This window comes from Palaemon carinicauda, chromosome 15 (genome assembly GCF_036898095.1).
Source record: "Palaemon carinicauda isolate YSFRI2023 chromosome 15, ASM3689809v2, whole genome shotgun sequence".
NCBI lineage: Eukaryota > Metazoa > Arthropoda > Malacostraca > Decapoda > Palaemonidae > Palaemon > Palaemon carinicauda.
The window spans coordinates 135,142,218-135,166,409 of record NC_090739.1 but is presented as its reverse complement, the minus strand read 5'-3'; the positions used below and the strand labels follow the sequence as shown (position 1 = coordinate 135,166,409).

The following is a 24,192-nucleotide window of genomic DNA, read 5'->3' as shown; positions in this document are numbered from 1 at the left end:
GAACTTCTAATGCAAGGGATTGGGGAGCTAAAAAGAGGTCAAAGAACTTCTAATGCAAGGGGTGGGGGGAGCTAAAAAGAGGTCAAAGAACTTCTAATGCAAGGGGTGGGGGAGCTAAAAAGAGGTCAAAGAACTTCTAATGCAAGGGATTGGGGAGCTAAAAAGAGGTCAAAGAACTTCTAATGCAAGGGATTGGGGAGCTAGGAAAGAGGTCAAAGAACTTCTAATGCAAGGGATTGGGGAGCTAAAAAGAGGTCAAAGAACTTCTAATGCAAGGGGTGGGGGAGCTAAAAAGAGGTCAAAGAACTTCTAATGCAAGGGGTGGGGGAGATAAAGAGGTCAAAGAACTTCTAATGCAAGGGATTGGGGGAGCTAAAAAAGAGGTCAAAGAACTCCTAATGCAAGGGATTGGGGGAGCTAAAAAGAGGTCAAAAAACTTCTAATGCAAGGGATTTGGGAGCTAAAAAGAGGTCAAAGAACTTTTAATGCAAGGGATTGGAGAGCCAAAAAGAGGTCAAAGAACTTCCAATGCAAGGGGTGGGAGACCTAAAAACAGGTCAAAGAACTTCTAATGCAAGGGATTGGGGAGCTAAAAAGAGGTCAAAGAACTTCTAATGCAAGGGATTGGGGAGCTAAAAAGAGGTCAAAGAACTTCTAATGCAATGGGGATTGGGGAGCTAAAAAGAGGTCAAAGAACTTCTAATGCAAGGGGTGGGGAAGCTAAAGAGAGGTCAAAGAACTTCTAATGCAAGGGGTGGGGGAGCTAAAAAGAGGTCAAAGAACTTCTAATGCAAGGGATTAGGGAGCTAAAAAGGGGTCAAAGAACTTCTAATGCAAGGGATTGGGGAGCTAAAATGAGGTTAAAGAACTTCTAATGCAAGGGATTGGGGAGCTAAAAAGAGGTCAAAGAACTTCCAATGCAAGGGATTGGGGAGCTAAAAAGAGGTCAAAGAACTTCTAATGCAAGGGATTGGGGAGCTAAAAAGAGGTCAAAGAACTTCTAATGCAAGGGGTGGGGGAGCTAAAATGAGGTCAAAGAACTTCTAATGCAAGGGGTGGGGGAGCTAAAAAGAGGTCAAAGAACTTCTAATGCAAGGGGTGGGGGAGCTAAAAAGAGGTCAAAGAACTTCTAATGCAAGGGATTGGGGAGCTAAAAAGAGGTCAAAGAACTTCTAATGCAAGGGATTGGGAAGCTAAAAAGAGGTCAAAGAACTTCTAATGCAAGGGGTGGGGGAGGTAAAAAGAGGGTCAAAGAACTTTTAATGCAAGGGGTGGGGGAGGTAAAAAGAGGTCAAAGAACTTCTAATGCAAGGGATTGGGGAGCTAAAAGAGGTCAAAGAACTTCTAATGCAAGGGGTGGGGGAGCTAAAAAGAGGTCAAAGAAATTCTAATGCAAGGGGTGTGGGAGCTAAAAAGAGGCCAAAGAACTTCTAATGCAAGGGGTGAGGGAGCTAAAAAGAGGTCAAGAACTTCTAATGCAAGGGATTGGGGAGCTAAAAAGATATCAAAGAACTTCTAATGCAAGGGATTGGGGAGCTAAAAAGAGGTCAAAGAACTTCTAATGCAAGGGGTGGGGGAGCTAAAAAGAGGTCAAAGAACTTCTAATGCAAGGGGTGGGGGAGCTAAAAAGAGGTCAAAGAACTTCTAATGAAAGGGATTGGGGAGCTAAAAAGAGGTCAAAGAACTTCTAATGCAAGGGATTGGGGAGCTAAAAAGAGGTCAAATAACTTCTAATGCAAGGGGTGGGGGAGCTAAAAAGAGGCCCAAAGAACTTCTAATGCAAGGGGTGGGGGGAGCTAAAAACAGGTAAACAGAACTTCTAATGCAAGGGATTGGGGAGCTAAAAAAAGGTCAAAGAACTTCTAATGCAAGGGATTGGGGAGCTAAAAAGAGGTCAAAGAACTTCTAATGCAAGGGGTGGGGGAGCTAAAAAGAGGTCAAAGAACTTCTAATGCAAGGGGTGGGGGGAACTAAAAAGAGGTCAAAGAACTTCTAATGCAAGGGGTGGGGGAGCTAAAAAGAGGTCAAAGAACTTCTAATGCAAGGGATTGGGGAGCTAAAAAGAGGTCAAAGAACTTCTAATTGCAAGGGATTGGGGAGCTAAAAAGATGTCAAAGAACTTCTAATGCAAGGGGTGGGGGAGCTAAAAAGAGGTCAAAGAACTTCTAATGCAAGGGGTGGGGGGAGCTAAAAAAGAGGTCAAAGAACTTCTAATGCAAGGGGTGGGGGAGCTAAAAAGAGGTCAAAGAACTTCTAATGGCAAGGGATTGGGGAGCTAAAAAGAGGTCAAAGAACTTCTAATGCAAGGGATTGGGGAGCTAGAAAGAGGTCAAAGAACTTCTAATGCAAGGGATTGGGGAGCTAAAAAGAGGTCAAAGAACTTCTAATGCAAGGGGTGGGGGAACTAAAAAGAGGTAAAAAAACTTCTAATGCAAGGGGTTGGGGGAGCTAAAAAGAGGTCAAAGAACTTCCAAGGCAAGGGGTGGGGTAGCTAAAAAGAGGTCAAAGAACTTCTAATGCAAGAGGTGGGGGAGCTAAAAAGAGGTAAAAAACTTCTAATGCAAGGGGTGGGGGAGCTAAAAAAAAGTCAAACCACTAATGCAAGGGGTGTGGGAGCTAAAAAGAGGTCAAAGAACTTTTAATGCAAGGGGTGGGGGGAGCTAAAAAGAGGTCAAAGAACTTTCAATGCAAGGGGTGGGGGAGCTAAAAAGAGGTCAAAAAACTTCCAATGCAAGGGGTGTGGGAGCTAAAAAGAGGTCAAAGAACTTCTAATGCAAGAGGTGTGGGAGCTAAAAACAGGTAAAAGAACTTCTAATGCAAGGGGGGGGGGGAGCTAAAAAGAGGTCAAAGAACTTCTAATGCAAGGGGTGTGGGAGCTAAAAAGGTCAAAGAACTTCTAATCCAAGGGGTGGGGGGAGCTAAAAAGAGGTCAAAGAACTTCTAATGCAAGGGGTGTGGGAGCTAAAAAGAGGTCAAAGAACTTCTAATGCAAGGGGTGTGGGAGCTAAAAAGAGGTCAAAGAACTTCTAATGCTAGAGGTGTGGGAGCTAAAAAGAGGTCAAAGAACTTCTAATGCAAGGGGTGGTGGAGCTAAAAAGAGGTCAAAGAACTTCTAATGCAAAGGGTGTGGGAGCTAAAAAGAGGTCAGCGAACTTCTAATGCAAGGGGTGTGGGAGCTAAAAAGAGGTCAAAAAACTTTTAATGCAAGAGGTGGGGGGAGCTAAAATGAGGTCAAAGAACTTCTAATGCAAGGGGTGGGGGAGCTAATGTGGGAGCTAAAAACAGGTCAAAGAACTATTAATGCTAGAGGTGTGGTAGCTAAAAAGAGGTCAAAGAACTTCTAATGCAAGGGGTGTGGGGAGCTAAAAAGAGGTCAAAAAATTTTATTGCAAGAGGTGGGGGAGCTAAAATGAGGTCAAAGAACTTCTAATGCAAGGGGTGGGGGGAGCTAATGTGGGAGCTAAAAACAGGTCAAAGAACTATTAATGATAGAGGTGTGGTAGCTAAAAAGAGGTCAAAGAACTTCTAATGCAAGGGGTGTGGGAGCTAAAAAGAGGTCAAAAAACTTTTAATGCAAGAGGTGGGGGAGCTAAAATGAGGTCAAAGAACTTCTAATGCAAGGGGTGGGGGAGATAATGTGGGGAGCTAAAAACAGGTCAAAGAACTATTAATGCTAGAGGTGTGGTAGCTAAAAAGAGGTCAAAGAACTTCTAATGCAAGGGGTGTGGGAGCTAAAAAGAGGTCAACAAACTTCTAATGCAAGGGGTGTAGGAGCTAAAAAGAGGCCAAAGAACTTCTAATGCAAGGGGTGTGGGAGCTAAAAAGAGGTCAAAGAACTTTTAATGCAAGGGGGTGTGGGAGCTAAAAAGAGGTCAACAAACTTCTAATGCAAGGGGTGTGGGAGCTAAAAAGAGGGCCAAAGAACTTCTAATGCAAGGGGTGTGGGAGCTAAAAGAGGGTCAAAGAACTTCTAATGCAAGGGGTGTGGGAGCTAAAAAGAGGTCAAAGAACTTCTAATGCAAGGGATTGGGGGAGCTAAAAAGAGGTCAAAGAACTTCTAATGCAAGGGGTGTGGGAGCTAAAAAGAGGTCAAAGAACTTCTAATGCAAGGGGTGTGGGAGCTAAAAAGAGGTCAAAGAACTTCTAATGCAAGGGATTGGGGAGCTAAAAAAGAGGTCAAAGGACTTCTAATGCAAGGGGTGTGGGAGCTAAAAAGAGGTCAAAGAACTTCTAATGCAAGGGTGAGGGAGCTAAAAAGAGGTCAAAGAACTTCTAATTGCAAGGGGTGGTGGAGCTAAAAAGAGGTCAAAGAACTTCTAATGCAAGGGATGGGGAGCTAAAAAGAGGTAAAAGAACTTCTAATGTAATGGGTGTGGGAGCTAAAAAGAGGTCAAAGAACTTCTAATGCAAGGGATTGGGGAGCTAAAAAGAGGTCAAAGAACTTTCTAATGCAAGGGGTGTGGGAGCTAAAAAGAGGTCAAAGAACCTTCTAATGCAAGGGATTGGGGAGCTAAAAAGAGGTCAAGAACTTCTAATGCAAGGGGTGTGGGAGCTAAAAAGAGGTCAAAGAACTTCTAATGCAAGGGGTGTGGGGAGCTAAAAAGAGGTCAAAGAACTTCTAATGCAAGGGATTGGGGAACTAAAAAGAGGTCAAAGAACTTCTAATGCAAGGGGTGTGGGAGATAAAAACAGGTCAAAGAACTTCTAATGCAAGGGGTGTGGGAGCTAAAAAGAGGTCAAAGAACTTCTAATGCAAGGGGTGTGGGAGCTAAAAAGAGGTCAAAGAACTTCTAATGCAAGGGGTGTGGGAGCTAAAAAGAGGTCAAAGAACTTCTAATGCAAGGGATTGGGGAGCTAAAAAGAGGTCAAAGAACTTCTAATGCAAGGGATTGGGGAGCTAAAAATAGGTAAAAAAAACTTCCAATGCAAGGGGTGAGGGAGCTAAAAAGAGGTCAAAGAACTTCTAATGCAAGGGATTGGGGAGCTAAAAACAGGTCAAAGAACTTCTAATGCAAGGGATTGGGGAGCTAAAAAGAGGTCAAAGAACTTCTAATGCAAGGGATTGGGGAGCTAAAAAAGGTCAAAGAACTTCTAATGCAAGGGGTGGGGGAGCTAAAAAGAGGTCAAAGAACTTCTAATGCAAGGGGTGGGGGAGCTAAAAAGAGGTCAAAGAACTTCTAATGCAAGGGATTGGGGAGCTAAAAAGAAGTCAAAGAACTTCTAATGCAAGGGGTGGGGGGGCTAAAAAGAGGTCAAAGAACTTCTAATGCAAGGGATTGGGGAGCTAAAAAGAGGTCAAAGAACTTCTAATGCAAGGGATTGGGGAGCTAAAAAGAGGTCAAAGAACTTCTAATGCAAGGGATTGGGGGAGCTAAAAAGAGGTCAAAGAACTTCTAATGTAAGGGGTGGGGGAGCTAAAAAGAGGTCAAAGAACTTCTAATGCAAGGGATTGGGGAGCTAAAAAGAGGTCAAAGAACTTCTAATGCAAGGGGTGGGGGAGCTAAAAAGAGGTCAAAGAACTTCTAATGCAAGGGATTGGGGAGCTAAAAAGAGGTCAAAGAACTTCTAATGCAAGGGGTGGGGGAGCTAAAAAGAGGTCAAAGAACTTCTAATGCAAGGGGTGGGGGAGCTAAAAAGAGGTCAAAGAACTTCTAATGCAAGGGGTGGGGGAGCTAAAAAGAGGTCAAAGAACTTCTAATGCAAGGGGTGGGGGAGCTAAAAAGAGGTCAAAGAACTTCTAATGCAAGGGATTGGGGAGCTAAAAAGAGGTCAAAGAACTTCTAATGCAAGGGATTGGGGAGCTAGAAAGAGGTCAAAGAACTTCTAATGCAAGGGGTGGGGGAGCTAAAAAGAGGTCAAAGAACTTCTAATGCAAGGGATTGGGGAGCTAAAAAGAGGTCAAAGAACTTCTAATGCAAGGGGTGGGGGAGCTAAAAAGAGGTCAAAGAACTTCTAATGCAAGGGATTGGGGAGCTAAATAGAGGTCAAAGAACTTCTAATGCAAGGGATTGGGGAGCTAAAAAGAGGTCAAAGAACTTCTAATGCAAGGGGTGGGAGAGCTAAAAAGAGGTCAAAGAACTTCTAATGCAAGGGATTGGGGAGCTAGAAAAAGGTCAAAGAACTTCTAATGCAAGGGGTGGGGGAGCTAAAAAGAGGTCAAAGAACTTCTAATGCAAGGGATTGGGGAGCTAAAAAGAGGTCAAAGAACTTCTAATGCAAGGGATTAGGGAGCTAAAAAGGGGTCAAAGAACTTCTAATGCAAGGGGTGGGGGGAGCTAAAAAGAGGTCAAAGAACTTCTAATGCAAGGGATTAGGGAGCTAAAAAGGGGTCAAAGAACTTCTAATGCAAGGGATTGGGGAGCTAAAATGAGGTCAAAGAACTTCTAATGCAAGGGATTGGGGAGCTAAAAAGAGGTCAAAGAACTTCTAATGCAAGGGGTGGGGGAGCTAAAAAGAGGTCAAAGATCTTCTAATGCAAGGGGTGGGGGAGCTAAAAAGAGGTCAAAGAACTTCTAATGCAAGGGGTGGGGGAGCTAAAAAGAGGTCAAAGAACTTCTAATGCAAGGGGTGGGGGAGCTAAAAAGAGGTCAAAGAACTTCTAATGCAAGGGGTGGGGGAGCTGAAAAGAGGTCAAAGAACTTCTAATGCAAGGGATTGGGGAGCTAAAAAGAGGTCAAAGAACTTCTAATGCAAGGGATTGGGGAGCTAAAAAGAGGTCAAAGAACTTCTAATGCAAGGGGTGGGGGAGCTAAAAAGAGGTCAAAGAAATTCTAATGAAAGGGGTGTGGGAGCTAAAAAGAGGCCAAAGAACTTCTAATGCAAGGGGTGAGGGAGCTAAAAAGAGGTCAAAGAACTTCTAATGCAAGGGATTGGGGAGCTAAAAAGAGGTCAAAGAACTTCTAATGCAAGGGATTGGGGAGCTAAAAAGAGGTCAAAGAACTTCTAATGCAAGGGATTGGGGAGCTAAAAAGAGGTCAAAGAACTTCTAATGCAAGGGATTGGGGAGCTAAAAAAAGGTCAAAGAACTTCTAATGCAAGGGGTGGGGGGGCTAAAAAGAGGTCAAAGAACTTCTAATGCAAGGGATTGGGGAGCTAAAAAGAGGTCAAAGAACTTCTAATGCAAGGGGTGGGGGAGCTAAAAAGAGGTCAAAGAACTTCTAATACAAGGGGTGGGGGAGCTAAAAAGAGGCCAAAGAACTTCTAATGCAAGGGGTGGGGGGAGCTAAAAAGAGGTCAAAGAACTTCTAATGCAAGGGATTGGGGAGCTAAAAAGAGGTCAAAGAACTTCTAATGCAAGGGATTGGGGAGCTAAAAAGAGGTCAAAGAACTTCTAATGCAAGGGGTGGGGGAGCTAAAAAGAGGTCAAAGAACTTCTAATGCAAGGGGTGGGGGAACTAAAAAGAGGTCAAAGAACTTCTAATGCAAGGGGTGGGGGAGATAAAAAGAGGTCAAAGAACTTCTAATGCAAGGGATTGGGGAGCTAAAAAAGGGGTCAAAGAACTTCTAATGCAAGGGATTGGGGAGCTAAAAAGATGTCAAAGAACTTCTAATGCAAGGGGTGGGGGAGCTAAAAACAGGTCAAAGAACTTCTAATGCAAGGGATTGGGGGAGCTAAAAAGAGGTCAAAGAACTTCTAATGCAAGGGGTGGGGGAGCTAAAAACAGGTCAAAGAACTTTTAATGCAAGGAGTGGGGGAGCTAAAAAGAGGTCAAAGAACTTCTAATGCAAGGGATTGGGTAGCTAAAAAGAGGTCAAAGAACTTCTAATGCAAGGGGTGGGGGAGCTAAAAAGAGGTCAAAGAACTTCTAATGCAAGGGGTGGGGGAGCTAAAAAGAGGTCAAAGAAATTCTAATGCAAGGGGTGTGGGAGCTAAAAAGAGGCCAAAGAACTTCTAATGCAAGGGGTGGGGGAGCTAAAAAGAGGTCAAAGAACTTCTAATGCAAGGGGTGGGGGAGCTAAAAAGAGGTCAAAGAACTTCTAATGCAAGGGGATTGGGGAGCTAAAAAGAGGTCAAAGAACTTCTAATGCAAGGGGTGGGGGAGCTAAAAAGAGGTCAAATAACTTCTAATGCAAGGGGTGGGGGAGCTAAAAAGAGGTCAAAGAACTTCTAATGCAAGGGGTGGGGGAGCTAAAAAGAGGTCAAATAACTTCTAATGCAAGGGGTGGGGGAGCTAAAAAGAGGTCAAAGTACTTCTAATGCAAGGGGTGGGGGAGCTAAAAAGAGGTCAAAGTACTTCTAATGCAAGGGATTGGGGAGCTAAAAAGAGGTCAAAGAACTTCTAATGCAAGGGGTGGGGGAGCTAAAAAGAGGTCAAAGAACTTCTAATGCAAGGGATTGGGGAGCTAAAAGGAGGTCAAAGAACTTCTAATGCAAGGGGTGGGGGAGCTAAAAAGAGGTCAAAGAACTTCTAATGCAAGGGATTGGGGAGCTAAAAAGAGGTCAAAGAACTTCTAATGCAAGGGGTGGGGGAGCTAAAAAGAGGTCAAAGAACTTCTAATGCAAGGGGTGGGGGAGCTAAAAAGAGGTCAAAGAACTTCTAATGCAAGGGGTGGGGGAGCTAAAAAGAGGTCAAAAGAACTTCTAATGCAAGGGATTGGGGAGCTAAAAAGAGGTCAAAGAACTTCTAATGCCAGGGGTGGGGGAGCTAAAAAGAGGTCAAAGAACTTCTAATGCAAGGGGTGGGGGAGGTAAAAAGAGGTCAAAGAACTTCTAATGCAAGGGATTGGGGAGCTAAAAAGATGTCAAAGAACTTCTAATGCAAGGGGTGGGGGAGCTAAAAAGAGGTCAAAGAACTTCTAATGCAAGGGGTGGGGGAGCTAAAAAGAGGTCAAAGAACTTCTAATGCAAGGGATTGGGGAGCTAAAAAGAGGTCAAAGAACTTCTAATGCAAGGGGTGGGGGAGCTAAAAAGAGGTCAAAGAACTTCTAATGCAAGGGGTGGGGGAGCTAAAAAGAGGTCAAAGAACTTCTAATGCAAGGGGTGGGGGAGCTAAAAAGAGGTCAAAGAACTTTTAATGCAAGGGGTGGGGGAGCTAAAAAGAGGTCAAAGAACTTCTAATGCAAGGGGTGGGGGGAGCTAAAAAGAGGTCAAAGAACTTCTAATGCAAGGGATTGGGGGAGCTAAAAAGAGGTCAAAGAACTTCTAATACAAGGGGTGTAGGGAGCTAAAAAGAGGTCAAAGAACTAATGCAAGGGGTGGGGGAGCTAAAAAGAGGTCAAAGAACTTCTAATGCAAGGGGTGGGGGAGCTAAAAAGAGGTCAAAGAACTTCTAATGCAAGGGGTGGGGGAGCTAAAAAGAGGTCAAAGAACTTCTAATGCAAGGGGTGGGGGAGCTAAAAAGAGGTCAAAGAATTTCTAATGCAAGGGGTGGGGGAGCTAAAAAGAGGTCAAAGAACTTCTAATGCAAGGGATTGGGGGAGCTAAAAAGAGGTCAAAGAACTTCTAATGCAAGGGGTGGGGGAGCTAAAAAGAGGTCAAAGAACTTCTAATGCAAGGTGTGGGGGAGCTAAAAAGAGGTCAAAGAACTTCTAATGCAAGGGGTGGGGGAGCTAAAAAGAGGTCAAAGAACTTCTAATGCAAGGGGTGGGGGAGCTAAAAAGAGGTCAAAGGACTTCTAATGCAAGGGGTGGGGGAGCTAAAAAGATGTCAAAGAACTTCTAATGCAAGGGGTGGGGAGAGCTGAAAAGAGATCAAAGTACTTCTAATGCAAGGGGTGGGGGAGCTAAAAAGAGGTCAAAGAACTTCTGATGCAAGGGATTGGGGAGCTAAAAAGAGGTCAAAGAACTTCTAATGCAAGGGATTGGGGAGCTAAAAAGAGGTCAAAGAACTTCTAATGCAAGGGGTGGGGGAGCTAAAAAGAGGTCAAAGAACTTCTAATGCAAGGGATTGGGGAGCTAAAAAGAGGTCAAAGAACTTCTAATGCAAGGGTGGGGGAGCTAAAAAGAGGTCAAAGAACTTTTAATGCAAGGGGTGGGGGAGCTAAAAAGAGGTCAAAGAACTTCTAATGCAAGGGATTGGGGAGCTAAAAAGAGGTCAAAGAACTTCTAATGCATGGGGTGGGGGAGCTAAAAAGAGGTCAAAGAACTTCTAATGCAAGGGGTGGGGGGAGCTAAAAAGAGGTCAAAGAAATTCTAATGCAAGGGGTGGGGGAGCTAAAAAGAGGTCAAAGAACTTCTAATGCAAGGGATTGGGGAGCTAAAAAGAGGTCAAAGAACTTCTAATGCAAGGGGTGGGGGAGCTAAAAAGAGGTCAAAGAACTTCTAATGCAAGGGGTGGGGGAGCTAAAAAGAGGTCAAAGAACTTCTAATGCAAGGGGTGGGGGAGCTAAAAAGAGGTCAAAGAACTTCTAATGCAAGGGATTGGGGAACTAAAAAGAGGTCAAAGAACTTCTAATGCAAAGGGTGGGGAGCTAAAAAGAGGTCAAAGAACTTCTAATGCAAGGGATTGGGGAACTAAAAAGAGGTCAAAGAACTTCTAATGCAAGGGGTGGGGGAGCTAAAAAGAGGTCAAAGAACTTCTAATGCAAGGGATTGGGGAACTAAAAAGAGGTCAAAGAACTTCTAATGCAAGGGGTGGGGGAGCTAAAAAGAGGTCAAAGAACTTCTAATGCAAGGGATTGGGGAACTAAAAAGAGGTCAAAGAACTTCTAATGCAAGGGGTGGGGGAGCTAAAAAGAGGTCAAAGAACTTCTAATGCAAGGGATTGGGGAACTAAAAAGAGGTCAAAGAACTTCTAATGCAAGGGGTGGGGGAGCTAAAAAGAGGTCAAAGAACTTCTAATGCAAGGGGTGGGGGAGCTAAAAAGAGGTCAAAGAACTTTTAATGCAAGGGGTGGGGGAGCTAAAAAGAGGTCAAAGAACTTCTAATGCAAGGGGTGGGGGAGCTAAAAAGAGGTCAAAGAACTTCTAATGCAAGGGGTGGGGGAGCTAAAAAGAGGTCAAAGAACTTTTAATGCAAGGGGTGGGGGAGCTAAAAAGAGGTCAAAGAACTTCTAATGCAAGGGGTGGGGGAGCTAAAAAGAGGTCAAAGAACTTCTAATGCAAGGGGTGGGGGAGCTAAAAAGAGGTCAAAGAACTTCTAATGCAAGGGGTGGGGGAGCTAAAAAGAGGTCAAAGAACTTCTAATGCAAGGGGTGGGGGAGCTAAAAAGAGGTCAAAGAACTTCTAATGCAAGGGGTGGGGGAGCTAAAAAGAGGTCAAAGAACTTCTAATGCAAGGGGTGGGGGAGCTAAAAAGAGGTCAAAGGTCAAAGAACTTCTAATGCCAGGGGTGGGGGAGCTAAAAAGAGGTCAAAGAACTTCTAATGCCAGGGGTGGGGGAGCTAAAAAGAGGTCAAAGAACTTCTAATGCCAGGGGTGGGGGAGCTAAAAAGAGGTCAAAGAACTTCTAATGCCAGGGGTGGGGGAGCTAAAAAGAGGTCAAAGAACTTCTAATGCCAGGGGTGGGGGAGCTAAAAAGAGGTCAAAGAACTTCTAATGCCAGGGGTGGGGGAGCTAAAAAGAGGTCAAAGAACTTCTAATGCCAGGGGTGGGGGAGCTAAAAAGAGGTCAAAGAACTTCTAATGCCAGGGGTGGGGGAGCTAAAAAGAGGTCAAAGAACTTCTAATGCCAGGGGTGGGGGAGCTAAAAAGAGGTCAAAGAACTTCTAATGCCAGGGGTGGGGGAGCTAAAAAGAGGTCAAAGAACTTCTAATGCCAGGGGTGGGGGAGCTAAAAAGAGGTCAAAGAACTTATAATGCCAGGGGTGGGGGAGCTAAAAAGAGGTCAAAGAACTTCCAATGCAAGGGGTGGGGGGAGCTAAAAAGAGGTCAAAGAACTTCTAATGCCAGGGGTGGGGGAGCTAAAAAGAGGTCAAAGAACTTCCAATGCAAGGGGTGGGGGAGCTAAAAAGAGGTCAAAGAACTTCTAATGCCAGGGGTGGGGGAGCTAAAAAGAGGTCAAAGAACTTCCAATGCAAGGGGTGGGGGAGCTAAAAAGAGGTCAAAGAACTTCTAATGCAAGGGGTGGGGGAGCTAAAAAGAGGTCGAAGAACTTCTAATGCAAGGGATGGGGGAGCTAAAAAGAGGTCGAAGAACTTCCAATGCAAGGGGTGGGGGAGCTAAAAAGAGGTCGAAGAACTTCTAATGCAAGGGGTGGGGGAGCTAAAAAGAGGTCGAAGAACTTCTAATGCAAGGGGTGGGGGAGCTAAAAAGAGGTCGAAGAACTTCTAATGCAAGGGGTGGGGGAGCTAAAAAGAGGTCGAAGAACTTCTAATGCAAGGGGTGGGGGAGCTAAAAAGAGGTCGAAGAACTTCTAATGCAAGGGGTGGGGGAGCTAAAAAGAGGTCGAAGAACTTCTAATGCAAGGGGTGGGGGAGCTAAAAAGAGGTCGAAGAACTTCTAATGCAAGGGGTGGGGGAGGTAAAAAGAGGTCGAAGAATTTCCAATGCAAGGGGTGGGGGAGGTAAAAAGAGGTCGAAGAACTTCTAATGCAAGAGATTGGGGAGCTAAAAAGAGGCCAAAGAACTTCTAATGCAAGGGATTGGGGAGCTAAAAAGATGTCAAAGAACTTCTAATGCAAGGGATTGGGGAGCTAAAAAGAGGTCAAAGAACTTCTAATGCAAGGGGTGGGGGAGCTAAAAAGAGGTCAAAGAACTTCTAATGCCAGGGGTGGGAGAGCTAAAAAGAGGTCAAAGAACTTCTAATGCCAGGGGTGGGGGAGCTAAAAAGAGGTCAAAGAACTTCTAATGCCAGGGGTGGAAGAGCTAAAAAGAGGTCAAAGAACTTCTAATGCAAGGGGTGGGGGAGCTAAAAAGAGGTCAAAGAACTTCTAATGCCAGGGGTGGGGGAGCTAAAAAGAGGTCAAAGAACTTCTAATGCCAGGGGTGGGGGAGCTAAAAAGAGGTCAAAGAACTTCTAATGCCAGGGGTGGGGGAGCTAAAAAGAGGTCAAAGAACTTCTAATGCCAGGGGTGGGGGAGCTAAAAAGAGGTCAAAGAACTTCTAATGCCAGGGGTGGGGGAGCTAAAAAGAGGTCAAAGAACTTCTAATGCCAGGGGTGGGGGAGCTAAAAAGAGGTCAAAGAACTTCTAATGCCAGGGGTGGGGGAGCTAAAAAGAGGTCAAAGAACTTCTAATGCCAGGGGTGGGGGAGCTAAAAAGAGGTCAAAGAACTTCTAATGCCAGGGGTGGGGGAGCTAAAAAGAGGTCAAAGAACTTCTAATGCCAGGGGTGGGGGAGCTAAAAAGAGGTCAAAGAACTTCTAATGCCAGGGGTGGGGGAGCTAAAAAGAGGTCAAAGAACTTCTAATGCCAGGGGTGGGGGAGCTAAAAAGAGGTCAAAGAACTTCTAATGCCAGGGGTGGGGGAGCTAAAAAGAGGTCAAAGAACTTCTAATGCCAGGGGTGGGGGAGCTAAAAAGAGGTCAAAGAACATCCAATGCAAGGGGTGGGGGAGCTAAAAAGAGGTCAAAGAACTTCTAATGCCAGGGGTGGGGGAGCTAAAAAGAGGTCAAAGAACTTCCAATGCAAGGGGTGGGGGAGCTAAAAAGAGGTCAAAGAACTTCTAATGCCAGGGGTGGGGGAGCTAAAAAGAGATCAAAGAACTTCCAATGCAAGGGGTGGGGGAGGTAAAAAGAGGTCAAAGAACTTCTAATGCAAGGGGTGGGGGAGCTAAAAAGAGGTCAAAGAACTTCTAATGCAAGGGGTGGGGGATAGATGTCGCCAGCGAGGCTTTGGGGAAGGCGCGGCGGCGTCTGTGTTCTTTCTGATGCGTAAACTTAATTAAATACCAGTAAAAATAGGGCATTAAATACGTATTATAAATACTAAACTCTTTCTTATCTTGACAGCACAAATGAAATCTTACAAGTTCCAACATGTAACTAAGCGCTCCAGAAACACGAGTCAACTTTTTACTTCTGCTTGGAGGATATCCTCGCAAGTAAAAGGTAGAAGTACAAGGTAATTCTCTGAAGCAAAATGTAGAAGTATAAGCAAATCTTTCTTTCCATGTGCAAAATGTAGAAGTATAAGCAAATCTTTCTTTCCATGTTCATAATGATTACCTTATGCTTACAAGGATATCCTTCATTTTTATGAATACCTCCCATTGAGTTACTGAATGTCATAATTACATAGAATCACTTACTAAACCCACACAGAGAGGAATTATATAGACCTTTTTACACCAAAAGCCGAATATCAAATCTGAGATAAATAACAAATAATTAGCAGCCTTTTATCTATAAGTAAAGTCTTTTAGCTTAAATAAATTAAATAATTCTAATTCAAGGTGTTTTAAAGGTTTATGGCGTATATTTTGCAACACGATACAGATTATATCAGACTCAATAGATCATTCGTTAACTCTAACAAAATGGACATTTGCAGAGTTGAATCCGACATTCTCTCTCTCTCTCTCTCTCTCTCTCTCTCTCTCTCTCTCTCTCTCTCTCTCTCTCTCTCTCTCTCTCTCTCTCTCTCTCTCTCTCTCTCAATTACGTGATGAAGTGTTACGTAGGAGTTAAAACGTAACTAATAACGGGGCGTTGAGTCTCGGAGGTAGAGGGTTGATGTAAGGTCTAAGTTGACAGCAAAACAAATATCGTATCAGTGGGGACTTTTTCGAAAATATTTCCACAGATTAATAATCGTAATATATTTCTCTCTTATACTCAAAAGTAGATTACGTAAAAACATGCTTCGTGTGCCATGGTGTGAGGGGGTGAGCCAATAATGCTTCTTCCAAGAGCCAATACGTCCACATACTGTCATTTGCTTACGAGATTTGCTCTATGATAAAGAGGCAAAACTTTAAAAGAAAATATCATGGGAAAGTAAATTAATTGTATGATTTACTTCAAAAATTTCTCGGTGGGTTAGTGAAAAATTACAGTCAATATCTTGTCTAAATACATTCCAGTGATATCGAATTTATGATGTACGAGGCAAAAGTATACTCAAACACAGTTGAGATACATCTTGGTTGCAATAACTTGAAACCATCTGTAACTATTCTAGGGTTGACAAAAGCTATTGTATACGAATTGGAAGTTCTAACTCATCATATAAACTGTTATTATTATTGTTATTACTAGCTAAGCTACAACCCTAGTTGGAAAAGCAAGATGCTATAAGCTCAAGGGCTCCAACAGGGAAAAAATAGCCCAGTGAGGAAAGGAAATAAGGAAATAAACGATATAAGAAGAAATGAAAATTAAAATAAAATATATTAAAAACATTAACATTAAAACATATACTTGATTTATGAACTATAAAAGGACTTAAGCAAGCCTGTTCAACATAAAAACATATGCTGAGAGTTTGATCTTTTAAAGACCTACTGATTCAACTACCAGAGAAGTGCCACAAGGAGATGTACTAAGCCAGCTCCTAAGCCTATTTTGTATTTACAGTATATTATTGGTGTATCTAAAGTATCACAGATAGGCCTAAATAGAGTGAATATGCAGCTTTTTTGCGGATGATACACAATTTTAATTCCTCCATAAATGACAATCTAGCTGAGTATTAAAAAATACGTTCTTACTAGGGTTAAACGTAACTACAACTAGATGAAAATAAAACTGATTTTATAATGACTGGAAAGGAAAACAATTAAGATACCTTGGTGACATCCAAATAAACATCATACCTCGTGAAAACTTGGTCTCTTTATCTAGTGGAGTTCGTAACCAAGGTGTATCACTGGACTGGAATTTGTCTCTGCGGATATAACCCTAGAAATATTGCTTTCTTGGACTTACCAGGACGATTGTTCTGTTATGAAACTTTCGATTATTACTAGGATTACCTATAGTAACTATATCACAACCTTTCCAAAGTGTAACTTGAGTTACACAACAATACATAGACGAGCAAGATTGTTAAAATGTTAACCACCACGATATTAACCCTGTACTGATTGAACTACACTGACTTCCAATAAAAGCTAGAATAAATTTCAAGATATTGCAAGACTCATCGAGTTATCAGAACTGGACGTTCAATATAAATAAGATAATTATTATGCACTTCCAGCAAAAGAAAAAAAAAAATCGTGTCGACACGAGATTAGTCACTGGATCTATCCTTTCAAATATGTAGTCACAAGATTGCATGATAAACTCCCACTAGACACCAGAAGGACTGATGATATTAAGGCTTTCAAGAAGTTGAAGGCTTTTTTTTCTAATGCATGAAATCCTGGAGATTACACGATATGATACTCTAGATGCTTAACAATGTATACGACAAACAAATTTTGTAGGTCCTTGTTAAGCTACAACCCTAGTTGGAAAAGCAGGATGCTATAAGCCCAGGGGCTCCACCGGGGAAAATAGCCCAATAAGGAAATGAAAAAAAGAATAAAAAAAAATAATTTAAGAACAGTATCATTGAAATAAATATTTCCTATATAAACTATAAAAAAAATACTAACAAAACAAGAGGAAGAGAAAAGATAGAATAATGTGCCCAAGTAATTGAGTACATGCTTTCTTAGGGCTTAAATCAAATTACTTATTTCGTAGACGTATTGAAGCCAATGATGAATGCCTTGAAATGTTTACGATAAAATTAATTACGAAAGGTCCTGTAGAGAGTATGGTTCCCGTACACTCGAGTACATGAAAAGCAGCTTTTAAAGACGACGAAAATGTATGAATTGTTAAGTTCCCGTGTTTACTCCAGATTGATAATAAATTGACACTTAAACAAGATTCGCAGCAAATTATAACTCTCTCTTTTCTACATCTGAGGTAAATGTCATAATATGCATATTGCTTTTATTTAGTTTGTTCATCAAAAATTATAGTAGCCCTCAAAGTATCAAAGACTGCATTGATTTCAATCATGTAAATGACTAATGACTAGTTTGGTTTCATCAAAAATTATATCAGTCCTCAAAGTATCAAAGACAGTATTGATTTCAATCATGTAAATCACTAATAACTAGTTTGGTTTCATCAAAAAAAAATATATTAAAGGTGGTAAATTCAATTCACTGACAATGAGTGAGCCGTCTCCGTAATGAGAAAATATGCAGAAAACCAGTTTCGCCTAACTGGTCGAAAGACAGATAAGGGAAATCCCCATTCACTTAAGGTAAGAGTTTAAGTCAGTAAATAATTGAGTAATTACGTCTGTCCGCTAATGGAATATGAAAAAAATAATAGATTGTAGTTTAATGAAAAAAAAATTGTTTCATTAAAGGCCCTCTTAAGAATATTTTCTCAAAAACTAAATGAAGAGGTCGTGTGGCCAATTTTTTTTTTTTTTTTTTTTTTTTTTTTTTTTTTTTTTTTTTTTTATTATTTCCTGTTTTACTTTTAATCTGAATTTTATTGTTTTGTTGGTATAAAGTACCTTGAGATGAAAACCTTATCATAACACAGACAAGGTGACTATGAAACAACTTTGTTCCATCCAGACACACGACATTGGTCCCTGTCCGCTTCCTGCTTCGTACCTTTCCTGGTTTGGAGGAGGAGGAGGAGGAGGAGGAGGAGGAGGAGGAGGAGGAGGAGGCGGCGGCGGCGGTGGCGGAGTTTGGAAAGGGGCACTGCTATGGGACAGTTATTTCTACCCCAACCAAAGTCTAGTTAGAGAGAGAGAGAGAGAGAGAGAGAGAGAGAGAGAGAGAGAGAGAGAGAGAGAGAGAGAGCTTTTGTAAGTGATTCATGGTCGGAGTTGATAATTCGAGCTGCCTAACTAGGTTGTAAAAGACGAAAGAAATGGAATTTATTTAGTTAATGAAAAGAGTAGTTAAAAAGCTGATTTTAACTAAGGCTACCGTTTAGTGAGACAATGGAAATATATATTAAACAAATAATTGTGTTTATTTGTCAAGGATTTTGTGCGTATTTGCAAGAAGTGTATATCTGTCTAGGTTATTCGCATGTGTGCAAACCGAACTATTTCAAAGGCTTAATTTTGCGTAATGGTATTTGTGTTATTGGTAATACAAATGTATGATACCTGTCTAAGCTATTTCTATGTGTGCAAACCGAAATGTTACAAAGGCTTAATTTTGTGTGTTTGATAAGGTAATGAAGCATTTCTATTTTATATGTTGTGTATATTTTTTACTGCCTGTGTATATATGTAAAATAAAGGGTAAATTTACAGTTTCATCCATTATGGGGAAACGAATAAAAATATATTTGTTGCATCAGAAATAGTGTAGTTCCAACGAATTTAACGTTTATTTTGACCGCAAACCATCCGATTTGGAGATTTACTAAGTTGTTCTAGAATGCAGAAAGACCCTACTTCATCCCAACAATTAGGCCTATGGGGGACACCAGGTGGGAACCGGGGTTTTGGGTGGGGGGGGGGGGGCGTCAAATGATATTTACAATAAATGAATACTTATCCTGCGACCCCCCCTTAAGGCCACAGTGATTTTCAGGGCACTACTGAACCTAATAAACCCACCTAACCTAGCCTAGGGGCTCTGTACCCCTACCTAGGGGCCCTGTACCCGTACCTAGGCCTACCGGGGGGGGGGGGGGCTCCGCCCCCCTTAAAGCCACAGTGAATTTTGGGACACTACCGAACCTAATACAACCACCTAACCTAGGGCCCTGTACCCCTACCTAGGCCTACCCCTGCGAGGCCAACCCCCCCCCCCCCCTTACAGCCACTACCTAACACATCCATCAATCCAAATCCAAAGGGGTGGTACTGCTGCATACATCGTTATACTATCACCATTATAATATACTCTATAAATTAATGAAGCTTACCTTAAACTGTTGGTTCATCAAGATGTGCTGCTGCTTTGAGGAAAACGTGAAGCCGTTGGGAATGTTCTTTGACATGCAAGACAATTTTGATTTTGTAAAATTAAATTGTGTCTCTGGTACAAATGCACTAGTTTTTCAACAAATTCATTGTAAGTTACGAAACAGTCAGGACAAGAAAATGGAATTTCAACTTCTTGTGCAACATGAAATGACGCCCTTTCTATGGTCTCCATGTCTAAAAACGAAATGAAATTCCTGGGAAGATATTGTATTGTGGTGCTGTTGTATTGTCACGCTGTGATTGGCCAAACATGTATGACGTCATAGTGGACAGGCGCTCTGATTGGCCAAACGTGTAAGACTTCATAGTGGACTAGTTTGTCAGCGGATTATAGTGGTTACAGGGCTCATTTAAGCAAATACAAGACACAGTCAAGTTCAACAATACCAACAGACTTAGAAAATATCTGGGAGGAAGACATGAGTAGCGTGAGTTTGATCGTCGATATATAAAGAACTAGGCATTTGCGACAGATAATATTTTACAGAAATACTACAAAAGACTTGCTTTACTCGGGAAATATATTATTATAATAGATTTCCCATAATGGATGAAACTGTAAATTTTCCAAATAAAGAATTGTTCTGTGTATGTATTCTACACGCCATGCCTCTATAACTCCCATACACCTATCACATTATTATCATCATCATTACTATTTAATCTACAACCCTAGTAGGAAAAGCATGATGCTATAATCCCAAGGGCTCCCAACTGGGTAAAATAGCCCAGTGAGGAAAGGAAATAAGGAAATAAATATGAGAAATAATGAAGTTAAAATATTTTAAAAACAGTAACAGCATCAAAACAGATATTTCATATATAAACTATAAAAAGTCCCATTCCTCTCACGCCTATGCAAGACAAAATATGTACAAATTAAGTAGTCTTTTGCAATACTTATTCGCCAACAGTTTTAGCACTCTGAAATATTTGTAACAAATCACCAATTTCTCTTCCAGATCAGGTCGAAATGTTTTAAAACTCCAGTACTGTGACTTTCTAATGAAATATTTATTAGGCCTTACGAAATTAGGGCCCTCTAAGTTCATCATTGGCTACAAAATATCAATTTAGGCCTAAGACCAAGGCACTGGCATGATAATGCTTGTTTATGCCTTTGGCAACGATTATGATCAAATGTTATAATCAAAAGGAGGAGATCTTCCAGCCCAATGTAATTAACCGTAATAAGAAAAAGTCATTTTTTCTGGGACCGAGGAGGAGCCGGGTTTAGGGAGCCCTTGACTGCTTTGCGAAGCCCTCAACTGAACTTCGGACTCCAACCTCGGTAGTCAAGCTGCGGTTATCCCATCATCACCCTGTCTGTCCTCTGTTTCCTGATTTGACCTGACACTTTACAAGATTATCCTACTTACAGGCTGCCACAAAAGCTCGTGCTCCCCTTCTTTATTAGGGGGGCAATATAAAGGCAAGTAAGAAGCCCAATGAATCTATTAACTATACAGTAATATCCTTAACTTGGAACTCAAAACCACATTGCAACAGCATCGACAAACTATTTAGTAATCATCTTTGCTCAATGAAGTTACTAAAAATGTGACATCTATGTCCTCACGTAATTCTATTTTGAATCTTGAAAATTATTGCCTGACAGCAAATATATTCACACTTGCCCGAATACAAAGGATGAGTGATATGGTTCAGTAAGGTGTGAATGGTATTGTTAAGTGATAACACACAAAAAAACAACTGTTTGGATTTGGAACTTATCATGCCTTAAGAACCGATTGTGGCCAACATCAATAAGAAAAATTCTTCGCCAATTTAAGACTTTTGTAAGAAAATAGATGCAGGCTATTTAAAATAGCGTTGAAAATAATAAAAAACCACAAAAATGACAGAAAAATTAGCCTGAAATGCTCTTACCCCCATTGCCACTTATTAAAAAATGGTCCTTCTTTCTCCGTGTCTTTAACTAGAATGGATCTTTCTCGGCAGACAAATCTATCCCTAGACACTCCCTAAAATCTCCCTAAGGCAGAATTAATTTCTCCAAGTATTCTTTTACACATTTTAATCAGAACTATTTGTTATGCCTATTTTTTTATCATTTTAATATACTATGTATTTACTTTTCATCATTTTATTTGTGAAACACTAAAATTATCCTAGTTTTCAACCAAATAATAAGAGCTTACTTATATTAGTTTTTATGTGTTTGGAAAGATATATCCACAAAATTATGATTATATTGGGTGGCATAACAACCGAAGCTTAAAAAAGCAAGATATTCAAAGTAACTAAACACATTATAGACAAATTTTCATAGCTGCTTTTACACAAGCCAAATTTTTATTGTTGAATATCTACTTATATATAACATTTTTAAATTCTGAGGAACATTGGAAATTTTAGTGTGCTAACATTATATTTCCCCAATAATTCCAAGATAGATGGGATATTTATCAGGTACCTAAGATTTAACTCAGGGTTTTAAACCTGAGCATGTGGCCATTACCTTAATTGCTGCTGCTTTTTACCTTTGATAGCCTTCAAACTTTTCAAATTTCCTTAAATTTGAAGCTAGTAAAAACCGAAAATTACCTTAGAATGACCTTAAAAATTACAATGAAGCCATTTTATGAACTCTAAATAAGGTAATTACCTTAAAAGTTTAAACACTTCCCAAACCAAAGACTAAATATGTCCCAAAACGCAAAAAATTCCCTATTTGTTAAGTAATTCCCTAAAAGTGGGGGCCCTGGTTGAAAATTTACTTCGGCCAATCAGAGACCTCCACCATATCCTGCCTTTCTATCGTTATTTTTGCATTTTGACGATATGTTTACATAATCCCCGACAGACTTGATAAAATAAATGGATTCAATATAGGTTTTTCAAAAATAATTTCTAAAAAATAACTAAAAAAAAAAAAAAAAGAAAAAAAAAAGTGTTTCCACTTGTGCCTTCTTCACGGTCATTTGCCACATTCATTTAAACTAAATTTCATTATCTTGGTGGTATAGAGTACCTTGAAATCAGAACTAAGTCTCCTATTCCACCACTTTTGTGTGTGTGTGTGTGTGTGAGAGAGAGAGAGAGAGAGAGAGAGAGAGAGAGTCAAGGTATGTAGTTATGAAAACCAAATTAGAAAGAGAGAGAGAGAGAGAGAGAGAGAGAGAGAGAGTCAAGGTAGGTAGTTATAAATACCAAATTTAGAGAGAGAGAGAGAGAGAGAGAGAGAGAGAGAGAGAGGAGGTACGTAGTTATACAAACCATAGAGAGAGTCAAGATATGTAGTTATAAAAAACAAATGAGAGAGAGAGAGAGAGAGAGAAAGAGAGACGTTTTGTATTGGTGGGCGTGACTATGACGTGAATTGCCTAATTACAGTAGATATAGAGGATAGAATTTTGAATTTATTAATTTATCAATAATTGCAAAGTTTTGCGAACGCTGAATATCCTAAGATTATCGTTAAGACAATCGAAAGACATTTCAAAGAAATAATTGTGTATAACCTACTTGTCGGGGACTGTGTATGTATTTACATACAAATTAGTGATTTCTGTTTATCGGTATGAGTGCTGGCTAACTTATTATAGAGGATTCTTTTTGTCTATTGGTTAGATGAGGAATAGTTTTGCGTTTAATTGTTCACTAACTGTGTATACATACGAAGTAAAATGTTTTTCTTATAAATAGGCAATTTGCCTCTATTTAAATGTTACTGTTTTTAAAATATTTTATTTTTCCTTGTTTCCTTTAATAATAATAGTAATAATAATAATAATAATAATAATAATAATAATAATAATAATAATAATAATAATAATAATAATAATAATAGTACACTGATCACCTAACATTCATTAATCTTTTTAACGGTTTTACATGGCAAAATATTAACAAATTTCATTTCTTCCAACAATTTTAACAATCTAAAATGTGTAGAAAAGAAAATTCAAACTTGTTTCCCAAATTAAATCTAAATATATAATTAGAATATTGTACCATAATTCTGTGATAAAATATTGATTAGATTTTACGAAAATATGGCCTAATTTCATTACTGACGGTAAAAAACGAATTTATGGCTATCACCACTTTATCAATTTAGCAACAACTATGATTAAAGGTAACTATACCTTAATTTTACATTACTCTAGGGGCTGCTTTTTCTGGTCCTATACTGCAGGGGAACCCTACACTCTACAGGACATTCACAGTCACTTTATATTCGTTTCAAAGCATACAAAATTTAACATTCCATGTTACTGGTTTATTGTCAAATACATATTATCAAAGCACTTGTCTATTTGGAGCCTATTGTATAGTCTTGGATCCGCATATTTGAAAGTTCTAGAACCTACAGTAGACATATAATCTAGGTTTCAATAATTTGAAACCATCTGTAACTATTCTCGTGTCAACACAGAATTCAAAACCACATTGCAACAGCATCGTATTGTAAAGTGATAATAAATAAAATGACTGTTGAGAAATCTCAAATAATAACTTACAAATATTTGGATATCATCGTTCCTTAACTTTTAACTTCCACTTTAAGGGTTGTTTTTCTGGACCTGTACAGCAGGAGAACCCTACTCTCTACAGGACCTCCACAGTCATTTTATCATGTTCGTTCCAAAGCATTCTATATTTAACCGTATTGCTCATTTACTATTAAATCGTCACTCTCGAAGCACTCACAGAATAAGAAAGTCTTCAGTTTCCTCTTCAATCATTAAGGCGCCGGAGTCTACAGTAGACATATGGCCGATTTTGGCCATCATCAATAAGAAAACCTTCTCTAATTTAAGACTTTTGTAAGGAAATCTCTATTCAAAATTATAGCGTTGAACATAATTAAAACTCGCGAAAACGTCGGAAAAAAAAAATTTACATGAAAAGTATGTTCTTACCTCCATTTTCTTCATTGTTAACAAAAGCACTACTCAACCAGGTCCATCAATCTCGGGGTCTTTGACTAGAATGAATCTTTCCCGGGGAACAAATTTATCCCTAGACAATCCCTAAAATCTCCCTAAGTCAGAATTAATTTCTACTTGTATTTAAGAAAATTTGATCAAAAATCACTATTTTATATTGCATCTTCTATAACTTTGATATACTATGTACTAACTTTTGATAAATTCCTTTATTATATCATAATCATTTGATTAACATTACAAGCTTACTTGTGCTTTGATTTAAATGTGTGCTCTGCAAGATATATTCATAAAATCATGATTATATTGAGTGGCATAACGAAAATGTTAACAAAGAGTAAACTATACATTCTAAAAAAATATTATTATAGACTAAATTTCTACATTAAATATAATTATAAACTAATCTTACATATTAGAGTCAAATTTGAATTATTGAAAATATACCCATGAAGAAAATTATTGTTAAAATATGAGGTGCATCGGAGATTATAG

The 24,192-nt window shown here is 40.2% G+C and overlaps 1 long non-coding RNA gene across 1 annotated transcript in view; it reads right to left on the bottom strand.

Moving 5' to 3' along the window:
- The window catches only part of LOC137654775 (uncharacterized), a 71,898-nt gene extending 48,147 nt beyond the window's left edge, over positions 1-23,751 (bottom strand). The window contains exon 1 of the long non-coding RNA XR_011046716.1: positions 23,671-23,751. This is a non-coding gene — a long non-coding RNA (uncharacterized lncRNA). The remainder of the gene's footprint in view (positions 1-23,670) is intronic.
- Positions 23,752-24,192: the final 441 nt, after the last annotated feature.